This window comes from Lolium perenne, chromosome 1, assembly GCF_019359855.2.
Source record: "Lolium perenne isolate Kyuss_39 chromosome 1, Kyuss_2.0, whole genome shotgun sequence".
In the NCBI taxonomy this organism is placed as follows: Eukaryota; Viridiplantae; Streptophyta; class Magnoliopsida; order Poales; family Poaceae; genus Lolium; species Lolium perenne.
Genome location: NC_067244.2, coordinates 29079583 through 29089971, shown reverse-complemented (window position 1 = coordinate 29089971; position 10389 = coordinate 29079583).

Here is a 10389-nt window from a genome sequence, read left to right as displayed (position 1 = left end):
TTCAACGGAGTTGGCGCTTTCTTCGTGAATGTAGAGCCACTTTTTGCGCCATCCTTGGACAGAATCAGGAAATTTGACGTCAAAATAATCGACATCAGTACGAACACAGATAACAACGCCACCTATGTTATAAGTGACGTTGTGGGAGCCATTGCGGCGGAGGCAGAAAATGCGTTTCCACGCAGCCCAATTGGGAGGGATTCCGAGGAAGCATTCGCAAAGTGTGATGAAAATAGAAATGTGAAGGATGGAATTGGGGGTCAACTGGTGCAGTTGAATCCCATAAACGAAAAGAAGGCTGCGGAGGAAATCGTGAATTGGGGTCGAAAGGCCGCGGATGAGGTGATCAACAAAACTAACCCGGTACTCCATTGGAGGCTTGGGGTAGCTTTCTTCGCTGGGAAAGCGGATGGCGTCCTCCTTCTTCATGAGGCCAAGCCTCTTCAGCATGTTGGTGTCTTGGTTGGAGATTTTGGATCTCTCCCACTCAAGATCCTCGGCGGCCATCTTGGATTCCGGGGTACTGTGGCGAGTGAGTCGCGTGCGCGGTGGCATCAACGGCAATGGGCAGAGCAATGCTCGTGAGTGCGGATGATCAGAGAGAGTTGGGCGCAGGGGAAGCTTTTGCGAAGAGGAACAGATGAGCGGCGCAAGCGAGGGGATGAACGGAGGTTGAAGAAAGGTTTATATAAGAATCGGGTGAAGCAGTGCGCCGTTGGATGAAGAAATCGTGTGGTGAAAAAAGATCTTCTAGATACAAGGGTAAAAAGGTATTTTTACTGAGATAGGCGTTACTGTACGTGCGCCAGAAAAAGCGGAGGACGTGTGTCCCCCACTTGCACGACGTGTCAACATGGTGGAAACAATGGACCCACAAGGCAGAAAAATCAAGACTATAAACAGAGATGAAGCAATTTTGTTTAAGGGAAGCATGTCGACAAGAAAAATAAAAGAAGATTGGCGACAGGAGGAATTATTAAATACTTCGGGAGCCTTTGATCAAATACAAGTTTTTGCCCAAACGCTCGGGGGCTACTTCGATAAAAAGTAAAATTTCGAGTATGGCAATATAGAAATTGCGGGAGCCTACAACCAAGCACAAGTCCTTGGCTGTAGCCTCGGGGGCTACTCCCATCGGGAACGCTGTTCGCGTACCCGATGAAGTTCAAAAATAAAAGATAGAAAAGCAAGAGAGTATATTTCGAGTTATAATTAACTCTACATATACTCCCATCGGGAGAGCAATATAAGTCATATTTGACTCGATAAAATGTGCCGTTCCAACAGCCGGAAAAGCACTCGACAATATATTCTCAGAACGCCGAAGTTGCGATCAATTTCTGAATGCCGCAAATTTGCGAAGGTAAGACCCCAGATCCGTTCTGCTGGGCGTGGCATCGCCAAAGACTGCGCTCTGCTGCTTTTATCCGTATCAACAGATACGAAGAAAAATCCTAACGGACGCGTTAGGTACCCGATAAATTTGACTGGGACTCGACAGAATGGTAAGACCTTAAGCGGCACCTGTCGACGTTTACACCAGTATCCCGAGATCATGTCCAGGGACGTGATCTTGAAGTAGGTTTTTGCGGATTGCCACCAGAGCAGTTAACTATTACCTGATCCGTCAGATGAACTAGCCCCAACTACCATTATCCCTGTACAATATAGAATTTTATATGAAGAAGTATAAAAAGGTTAAAGCTTTTGAATAAAAATAAACAGTGGAGATTTTCCCTGATTCTACGATTCAAGCAAAATCTCGGGGGCTACTGACATAGGCATCCCAAATGGGCCTGCCGAAGATAGTACCCGGGGTTTACTGAAGGCCCACTACCCGAAGAATAAGAAGATTCGGGAGCCCAAGATATATCAAGGAAAGTCAAGAGTTGTAATAGGAAGTGTTATCTGTAATCTGGCGGGATGAGTTAGAAACCGTCCCGGACTCTGTAATTTGTACTACACGAATCCCTCGGCTCCACCTCCTATATAAAGGGGGAGTCGAGGGACGAGGAGATCATCGAATCATTGTCTGCAAACCCTAATTTTCATAATCGTCGAGTACTTTTCGGCTGAAACCTTCGAGATCTACTTGCCCTCTACTTCTAACTAAACCCTAGCCTACAATCCATAGGCATTGACAAGTTGATACCTTGTCAATGATCTCCATCATCTTCGGGCATGATCTCCATCATCGTCGGCGTAGCGTCAAGGTCAATGGCGCCGTCTTCATGATTGTCCTCCATGTAGCAACTATTACAACTACTTTGAAATACTACTCAACATGAAATTTAAAGACAACCATAAGGCTCCTGCCGGTTGCCACAATACAATAATGATCATCTCACACATATTCATCATCACATTATGGCCATATCACATCACCAAACCCTGCAAAAACAAGTTAGACGTCTCTAATTTGGTTTGCATATTTTATGTGGTTTAGGGTTTTCGAGAGAGATCTAATCTACCTACGAACATGAACCACAACGTTGATACTAATGTTTTTAATAGAAGAGTAAATTGAATCTTCACTATAGTAGGAGGGACAGACACCCGCAAAGCCTCTTATGCAATACAAGTTGCATGTCGAACGAGGAACAAGTCTCATGAACGCGGTCATGTAAAGTTAGTCCGAGCCGCTTCATCCCACTATGCCACAAAGATGCAAAGTACTCAAACTAAAGATAACAAGAGTATCAACGCCCACAAAACCATTGTGTTCTACTCGTGCAACCATCTATGCATAGACACGGCTCTGATACCACTGTAGGATAACGTTGCATAGAAAACAAAAAATTTCCTACCGCGAACATGCAATCCAAGCCAAGATGCAATCTAGAAGACGGTAGCAACGAGGGGATTATCGAGTCTCACCCTTGAAGAGATTCCAAAGCCTACAAGATGAGGCTCTTGTTGCTGCGGTAGACGTTCACTTGCCGCTTGCAAAAGCGCGTAGAAGATCTTGATCACGATCCCTCCGGTGCCACGAACGGGCAGCACCTCCGTACTCGGTCACACGTTCGGTTGTTGATGAAGACGACGTCCACCTCCCCGTTCCAGCGGGCAGCGGAAGTAGTAGCTCCTCTTGAATCCGACAGCACGACGGCGTGGTGTCGGTGACGGTGGAGAATCCCGGCGGAGCTTCGCTAAGCGTGCGGGGAAGAAGGAGTAGTGGGGCAGCTAGGGTTTGGGGAGAGGGGGGCGCCGGCCATCTAGTGGTGCAGCCACCTTGTGGTGCTTTGGGGTGGCCGGCCCCCTTACCACTGTAGGATAACGTTGCATAGAAAACAAAAATTTTCCTACCGCGAACACGCAATCCAAGCCAAGATGCAATCTAGAAGACGGTAGCAACGAGGGGATTATCGAGTCTCACCCTTGAAGAGATTCCAAAGCCTACAAGATGAGGCTCTTGTTGCTGCGGTAGACGTTCACTTGCCGCTTGCAAAAGCGCGTAGAAGATCTTGATCACGATCCCTCCGGCGCCACGAACGGGCAGCACCTCCGTACTCGGTCACACGTTCGGTTGTTGATGTAGACGACATCCACCTCCCCGTTCCAGCGGGCAGCGGAAGTAGTAGCTCCTCTTGAATCCGACAGCACGACGGCGTGGTGTCGGTGACGGTGGAGAATCCCGGCGGAGCTTCGCTAAGCGTGCGGGGAAGAAGGAGTAGTGGGGCGGCTAGGGTTTGGGGAGAGGGGGGCGCCGGCCATCTAGTGGTGTGGCCACCTTGTGGTGCTTTGGGGTGGCCGGCCCCCTCCCCTTGGCCCTCATTATATAGGTGGAACACCCAATAGTTGGTCTACAAGTCTTCGAATAAGACCCCAAACTAAAACCTTCCATAACTTATGAAACCTACCCAAGCTAGGACTCCCACTAGAGGTGGGAGTTCCACCTTCCTTGGGAGGGGGTGGCCGGCCATGGGAGGTGGAGTCCCACCGGGACTCCGCCTTCCTTGGTGGTTTCTTCTGGACTTTTCTAGAACCTTCTAGAACCTTCCATAGAACCTTCCGAATCATTTTAAATCGCATAAAATGACATCCTATATATGAATCTTATTCTCCGGACCATTCCGGAACTCCTCGTGATGTCCGGGATCTCATCCGGGACTCCGAACAAATATTCGAACTCCATTCCATATTCAAGTTCTACCATTTCAACATCCAACTTTAAGTGTGTCACCCTACGGTTCGTGAACTATGCGGACATGGTTGAGTACTTACTCCGACCAATAACCAATAGCGGGATCTGGAGATCCATAATGGCTCCCACATATTCAACGATGACTTTAGTGATCGAATGAACCATTCACATATGATACCAATTCCCTTTGTCACGCGATATTTTACTTGTCCGAGGTTTGATCTTCGGTATCACTCTATACCTTGTTCAACCTCGTCTCCTGACAAGTACTCTTTACTTGTACCGTGGTATGTGGTCTCTTATGAACTTATTCATATGCTTGCAAGACATTAGACGACATTTCACCGAGAGGGCCCAGAGTATATCTATCCGTCATCGGGATGGACAAATCCCACTGTTGATCCATATGCCTCAACTCATACTTTCCGGATACTTAATCCCACCTTTATAACCACCCATTTACGCAGTGACATTTGGTGTAATCAAAGTACCTTTCCGGTATAAGTGATTTACATGATCTCATGGTCATAAGGACTAGGTAACTATGTATCGAAAGCTTATAGCAAATAACTTAATGACGAGATCTTATGCTACGCTTTAATTGGGTGTGTCCATTACATCATTCATATAATGACATAACCTTGTTATTAATAACATCCAATGTTCATGATCACGAAACCATGATCATCTATTAATCAACAAGCTAGTTATACAAGAGGCCTACTAGGGACTCCTTGTTGTTCACATAACACACATGTATCAATGTTTCGGTTAATACAATTATAGCATGGTATGTAAACATTATCATAAACTTAAAGATATATTATAATAACCATTTTATTATTGTCTCTTGGGCATATCTCCAACAGACATACCTCTAGCCACTTGCACAACCTATAGTTTACTTATTGTAGTTGGGATGTGGGCATGTACTCAATGTTATATGTAATTAATTCCCCTAATTATAGTTCTTAAGTGAATCATAAGGTATTGCCGCATAGATTTTACAATAGCATACTCCCTCCGTTCCTAGATATAAGCCATATAATTTTTCGAGAAAAATTTCAGAATATAAGGTGTATTGCGTTGCCCCACTTGTATGGATAATATTTTTAAGGATTTGATTAGGTTTCATTAGCTTATGCAAAGTTCTCTATTAGTTCATCTCAATTGCCTAGAGTTAAACCTAGTTCAACATGGTGTAATTTTTTCAAAACGTACTTAATTTCCGTGGCAGAAACTATATGGCTTATTGACGAGGGATCACCTCGCCAATGCCTACATATCATAGACTTGGGTTTCAGGAGAGAGCGACGATGGAGATTCCGGGAGGATCCCTACGTGCTGCTAGCAATCCAATATATGATCATATGTCTGTTTACATGGTGCCGCCATAGGTGGAGCTATGTTGTCTATCTGTTGTCCTCCCCTCTACCGGGTACCCTGGCTGGCTTTATATATGCAACCAGCCTAGGGTTTTACAAGAGTCCTAGTCGACTACTTCTTCGGGTTGCCTTATTGGGCCTTCTCCATATTGGGCCGAGCCGAGCCAGGTATACTAATAATGGGTATCCGAAGGGTATACACATGTCACTTATATCTAGGAACGGAGGGAGTACCATTTTTTTACATATCATGGTGGCCCACAATCTAAAATAAACCCTACTATAGTTATCTGTATTTACCAACATTAAGTTGAAACAAAGCAAGTGGAACTAAAAATACTTCGTAAATACTTCAGTTCAATAAAATATATGCTTTTATTTGTGAAACATGCTAATTAAAGTATAATAGAGGGAAAACCACTTTGGAGTTTATTAAACTACACTGAGCGTGTTGGAATATTGTACACATTTCTGTCCCAGAAATGTTGCATAGCAACATATGCAATTAGGAAAAGTGTGCTGAGATAAAGCAAAAAAGACAGGACAACAAACCATGTCAAATAATGCACTATCATCATGATATTGATGCAATCACAAAACTGAACGGTAATGACCGATTGCAAGTTGTGGGGAAAAGGAATACACGATTTAGATAAGTTAGAGAGGTTAAATCTTATATTTAACATGAGGAAAACTTCTCAGAATACTATTACTAGAAGTGCAAAGATTCTCGATAACACGGCAAGTAGTTCTCGAAATTCCTTAATTTCTTGTGTACATTCTCTCTTAGTTCTTAAACCCTGCAAAAAGTTTCACTACAACCCCTACTCATGTCGAACACTCCAGAGTCCTATAATATATAGTTGCACCATGATATAATCTTCTTCGATCATTGTGATATTAGGGAGGTCCACATTGTCCTCCAAATATTTGTGGAGTACACATATTTGCAAACAGTGTTATGGAAGGATCTTGAAGTACCAATAGTAAGTGTCATATGCAATATGCCGCATAGAGGAATATACTATGTGTACTATGTGTAATCATAAATGGTATGTTACTTACTGTTGTATAGGAATATATTCAAAGGGAATGATGTGTATTTTCTTAGGCCAAAATTTTAAAGAATTATATTGAGAACCACGATAAACTAAGTATCTCTAATTTTTTTAAGATTCTAATGAAGATACTAGATAATGCTGACAAACAACAGTTGAGCATACTTATGTTGAATCAGAACTTAGCTGGAACCAACTTCTAGTCACTTGCACAATCAATAGTTTACTACCATATTATTTCTGGGATATGTACAAGTAACCGAAGACATACATAATTAATCCGATAAATATAGTTCTTAGGTAAAATCATAAGATATTTCCACTTATATTTTTTGATAATATCCCCTATTTATGGCATATCACACGGTATACAACAACTAAGTAGATACCGTACTATAGTATTCTATCACAACAACACTAAGTAGAAACAAACCAATTGAATGAAAAAATAGTTAATAATTACAGAAATTCACAAAAATATGCCAATTATTTGTGAAGTATGGAAATTAAAGTAACTAGATGATACCCCGCACGTTGCTGCGGAAAATGTATACATAATCATCTCATGGCACCAATAGTGTAACTAACGGATGAGCAAGAACAAAAATGTATCCCAGTTCGAAGGGCACAACATAAGGTGCCTTCCAGATTAAGTCAGCACATTTTGACGTACATGTGAAATGAGGCAAGACTTCATATGTAACACCTCAGGCCTAGTTTAGAATGAGCACACTACTAATAAGTGCTAGGGCGAAACTATAGGAACGGTACATTACTGTGGTGTAAAAGAGGATCTGTAAGCAAACCATGCAGTGTATTTAACTGGATGGTTTCTCAAACAGCAAGCTCAAAGAAAAAAAAATGTTGAATGCTATTCAAGAATTGGGGCGGGCATGATTACTATTGAACAATGATAACAGGCCAATAAAAGAAAGAGTGCAGTAACCCGATAAGGTAGTATTTACATATATAATCATTCTTTTGTGCTCTGGCCTGGCCTATGAAAAGAGTGAATAAGGAACTGAGTAAAACATACACATTTTCTGTATTACATTCCTAGGTCATTATTACACTGGACTAGTGTAAATGGTGTCAACATCTGTGTAGTACATGTCGTTCTTAAAATGATGATGTACTGTGGGTGTACGTCATAAAAAGCATTTGCTAAATCGCACCTTACCCATCCGATAAATATACCTTAGAATATTGTAATAACCCAATAAAATTTAACTTCTCCCTGACAAATACAATTTGACTTCGTCCTGGTTGGAGAAGAAAAATCTTATATATTACAAATTTAAATAATGGGTATATGATCTGCTACTAACAGTGTAGAATCAAACCTGGGAAATACCCTTCTCTGAAAACCAGAGTCCACACATCACAAAATATATCATAGTGGTGCTATCAATTCCACAGTTGTGCAGAAATATACCTCGAGCTAATTCGTTCATTGTCAAATCCCGCAACATAAGCCTTAGTGTCAAATTCAATAGACCTCAAGAACCTGCATACCCAACCTTTCATTGCAAAGATGAAGCACACCAATCTGCATATAATAATGATTCCAAAGTCCAAACTCAATTACTGTTGTACCAAACTAAATTGTGGATCCGAGGTATGTTATGGCTTGATAATAGCACACTAAATGAGTACATCTATGCTGGTGGATAAAACTGGATGTCTGTCTCTCTCTATGGCAGAGTGCCTCGACAGCTGAAGAATCAAAGAAGCCGTCACCTCCGGTTATACCATGAGAACTGAGAAGGAAGAATGAAGGCAACCTATAGATTAGACTTGCATAGCATATTAGTTGAAATAATGTTATCACCTGAAGTATCCTGATTCACAATGAGCCATAAGATTTTATATGTGAAAAGAAACTCCCGATGCAACATTGAAAGAGAAAACTGATCTCAAGGTAGAGAAATTCATACTGCAACGTTAGTTTCTTGTGTATAGACATGTTGATCTCTCTTTCAAGTAACCCATATCTAACATTACTGTAACACCCCAAATTTCAATAAAAAGAAAGTTAGAGAAATCCAGAAAGCAAAATTTCAAACCAACAAAAACTTTTCTATTTGCATATAGTACCATGCATAGGACTTGTGCATTTGAGTGATATGCCATGATGATTGTTATTACTTGTATTTGCTATGCTCTAAAACCCTAGAGTGATCATATGAAGATCACCAATCAAATAAATCAAAGAGGAAGAAATTCCATAAAATAGAAAACCCTAAAAACCCTCACATATGCCCTATGGCATTTTTATAAATTTTGACCCTAGACCTATTTGGTCTTCACCATTAGTTGAGTAATGTTATTAAACACTTACTACAACTTTTGGAATCAAAGATTCACAATTCAAATGGATTTCAAACACAAATCCCACTCACATATGATAATGGTCAATTTTGACAATTCTAGTCTGATCACCACTTTGAGCCCTTGCCATTCATTTTTCCCAAACCAACTCTTGCTAACTCTTTGCACCATTTCAAAGTCAACATCAAGGTGAACAACTTTGGTGAAGATCACCATGCCAAAATCATCTTTGATCATGAGAAAGGCTCATCCAAAGTCCCAACTTTGTAACATATGCAACATTCCCCACTTAGCCATTTTGGCAAATTGTTGAATTCTAAAAATTCCACCACCACCTTAAATCACCTCTGGTCATTTACAACTAATATCAACACTCACATTTCAAACACTTTCACCATTTGAATTATTTCAAATTGGGCTATTTTTGAATTTTCCAAATTCGGGCACTATTTGCAACTATTGCAAATAGTGATTCTACTCAACCTAATCTACACTACACTACCCCAATTGGTCCCCTGGTCCCCTTAATCCATTTTAATGCCAAATAGAAACCTAGGGAGAGAGAGGGCAAGGCTAGACATGGCCATGCCGGCCATGTCGCCCAACCCGACCACCTCCCTCTCTCCCATTGCATCCCTGCACTGGCCACCATGCCACAGCTCGCCACCGTGCTCTCCTACGCCGCCCTAGCACCTCCACGGTCGAGCTCGACGGCGACAATGGCCGGACGACGCGCGCCCAGCACACGCCCAGACGCCGCTCGTGTCGCGACCATGCGCGCCATGGACGCGCACTGGCCACGCGCCACCTCGCCAGTACACGCTCGCCCTGGCCCCGCTCGCAATACCTTGAGCCTCACCGTGACACCGCGACGCCGCCAGACACTCGCTCGACCACGACCCGCGCCCACCGCCGCCAGAGACGACGACCACATCCCGTGAACGCCGCGGCAGTCGTGGAAGCAACGCGACCAATCCAGACGCCGCCCGACCAAGCTGTCGCCACCGTTCGCTTCGCCAGGAACCGTAGAACACTGCCGCACCCTCGCCTAGCTCGCTAGCTCGCCGGAGACACCGCGAGCATGTCGACCACCACCCTGCCCTGCAACCCTCACTCGCCTCTATAAATACTGAGCTCCCCTGAGCAATCCAAGCACACCACCAGACTCCCCACCTCTCACTGCTTCTCAACCACCACTCCACCCATCGAATCCTCGCCGGAGCAAGCCCAATCGCAAGATCGCCGCCGCGGAAGCCCTGCAGCAATCGTCGGCGAACCAGACCACCTCGAGCTCCGCCACTGCTACCAGTCGCTTCGCCGTCGTCCACAACGTCACCGAGCATATTGCCAACCCTAGCTGGAGCCACCGTAAGCCCTCCGACCCCCTACCTGAGCCACCGGTGAACTCCTCTCTCGCCGGCGGGACGATGAACCACGGCCGTTAGATCTTGATCTAATCCTACGCCCCACG